We start from the raw sequence: 2,734 nt of genomic DNA, 5'->3' as shown, positions 1-2,734 counted from the left end.
AATTTGTTATGATCCACATAGTCGAATGCCTTTGCATAGTCAATAAAACACAGGTAAACATCTTTCTGGTATTCTCTGCTTTCAGCCAGGATTCACCTGACATCAGCAGTGATATCCCTCATTCCACGTCCTCTTCTGAATCAAGCTTGAACTTCTGGCAGTTCCTTGTCGACATACTGCTGCAACCACTTTTGAATGATCTTCAGAAAAATTTTACTTGCGTGTGATAGTAATAATATTGTTTGATAATTTCCACATTCGGTTGGATCGCCTTTCTTTGGAATAGGCATAAATATGGATTTCTTCTAGTTGATTGAACAGGTAGCTGTCTTCCAAATTTCTTGGCATAGACGAAAGAACACCTCCAGTGCTACATCTGTCTGTTGAAACATCTCAATTGGTATGCCATCAATTCCTGGAGCCTTATTTTTCGCCAATGCCTTCAGTGCAGCTTGGATTTCTTCCTTCAGTACCATTGATTCCTGCTCATATGGTACCTCCTGAAATGGCTGAACATCGACCAATTCTTTTTGGTATAGCGACTCTGTATTCCTTTCATCTTCTTTTGGTGCTTCCTGTGTTGTTTAATATTTTCCCCATATAATCCTTCAATATTGCAACTCGAGGCTTGACTTTTTCTTCAGTTCTTTCAGTTCATGAAATGCCGAGCGTGTTCTTTTCTTTTGGTTTTCCATCTCCAGGTCTTTGCACATGTCATTATAATACTTTACTTTGTCTTCTCAAGGCGCCCTTTGAAATCGTCTGTTCAACTCTTTTACGTCATCGTTTCTTCCATTTTCTTTAGCTACTCAACATTCAAGAGCAAGTTTCAGAGTCTCTTCCGACATCCATTTTGGTTTTTTCTTTCTTTCCTGTCTTTTTAATGACCTCTTGCTTTCTTCACGTGTGATGTCCTTGATGTCATTCCACAGCTCGTCTGGTCTTCAGTCATCAGTGTTCAAAGCATCAAATCTATTCTTGAGATGGTCTCTAAATTCAGGTAGGATATACTCAAGGTGGTACTCTGGCTTTTGTCGATTTGTTATAATTTTCTTCAGTTTCACCTTGAACTTGCATATGAGCAGTTGGTGGTCTGTTCCGCAGTCAGTCCCGGCCTGTTCTGATGATATTGAGCTTTTCCATCGTCTCTTCCCACAGATGTAGTCGATTTGATTCCTGTGGATTCCGTCTGGTGATGTCCACATGTATAGTCGCCATTTATGTTGGTGAAAAAAGGTATTTGCAATGAAGAAGTCTTTGGTCTTGCAAAGTTCTATCATGTGATCTCCAGCATCATTTCTATCACCAAGGCCGTGTTTTCCAACTATGGATCCTTGTTCTTTGTTTCCAACTTTCACATTCCAATCCCCAGTAATTATAAAAGCATCCTGATTGCGTGTTCGATCAATTTCAGACTGCAGAAGTTGGTAAAAATCTTCAATTTCTTCAACTTTGGACTTGGTGGTTGGTGCATAAATTTGAATAATAGTCATTATTAACTGGTCTTCCTTGTAATGTATAGGTATTATCCTATCACTGACAGTGTTGTACTTCAGGACAGATCTTGAAATGTTCTTTTTGATGATGAATGCAATGCCATTCTTCTTCAAGTTGTCATTCCCAGCATAGTAGATTATATGATTGTCCGATTCAAAATGGCCAATACCAGTCCATTTCAGCTCACTAATGCCTAGGATATCAGTGTTTATGCATTCCATTTTTGACAACTTCCAATTTTCTTAGGTTCATACTTCATACATTCCACATTCCGATTATTAATGGATGTTTGCAGATGTTTCTTCTCATTTTGAGTTGTGCCACATCGGCAAATGAACGTCCCAAAAGCTTGACTCCATCCATGTCATTAAGGTCATCTCTACTTTGAGGAGGTAGCTCTTCCCCAGTCATCTTTTGAGTGCCTTCCAACCTGAGGGGCTCGTCTTCCAGCACTGTATCAGACAATGTTCCACTGCTATTCATAAAGTTTTCACTGGCTAAATCTTTTCAGAAGTAGACTTCCGGGTCCTTCTTCCTCGTCTGTCTTAGTCTGGAAGCTCAGCTGAAACCTGTCTGCCATGGGTGACCCTGCTGGTATTTGAATACCGGTGGCATAGCTTCCAGTATCACAGCAACATACAAGCACCCACAGTACGACAAACTGACAGACACATAGTTTAGCTCTAGGGTGTGATTTAGCAACCATTCTCTCCTTCTTCCCAGCCACTTTCTCTTATTCATTATCAGTTAGTGTTTAGAGGTTTGTGTGTGTGTGTGTGTGTGTGCGTGTGTGTGTGCATTAGGTGAAAGTTTATAAAGCAAATTAGATTCCCATTCAATAATTGTAAACAAAGTGTTTCATGGCCTTGGTTTTATTCCCCACAATGTGTCTGCACTCTCCCCATTTTCACCCTGGATTCCATGTTTCCTTTCGTCTTGATTTTCTATTCTTTCCTGCCTTCTCATCTTTGCTTTTAGGCAATTATTGCCTTTTTGATCTTCTATAATTGATTGTTCTGAGGAACATGTTCCTCTCAAGCATTATTGTTTATTTGATGGGTTTGTCTATTGTTTGGCTGGAAGGGGTCTCCTGGAATGGCTTCAGTTCCAGGTCAGAAGAGTGTCTTAGGGTCATAGTCTGCGGGATTCCTCCAGTCTATCAGACCAGTAAGTTTGGTCTTTTTTGTGAATTTGATTTTTTTGTTCTACATTTTTCTCCCACTCTGTCTAGGATTCT

The 2,734-nt window shown here is 40.0% G+C and overlaps 1 pseudogene; it reads left to right on the top strand.

Annotated features, from left to right (window-relative positions):
• LOC101343569 (ELMO domain-containing protein 3-like) overlaps positions 1-2,734 on the top strand; it is a 46,127-nt pseudogene that overhangs the window by 33,893 nt on the left and 9,500 nt on the right.

The sequence above is a fragment of the Trichechus manatus genome, unplaced genomic scaffold (genome assembly GCF_000243295.1).
Source record: "Trichechus manatus latirostris isolate Lorelei unplaced genomic scaffold, TriManLat1.0 scaffold00316, whole genome shotgun sequence".
In the NCBI taxonomy this organism is placed as follows: Eukaryota; Metazoa; Chordata; class Mammalia; order Sirenia; family Trichechidae; genus Trichechus; species Trichechus manatus.
This window is presented reverse-complemented; position numbering and strand designations above follow the sequence as displayed.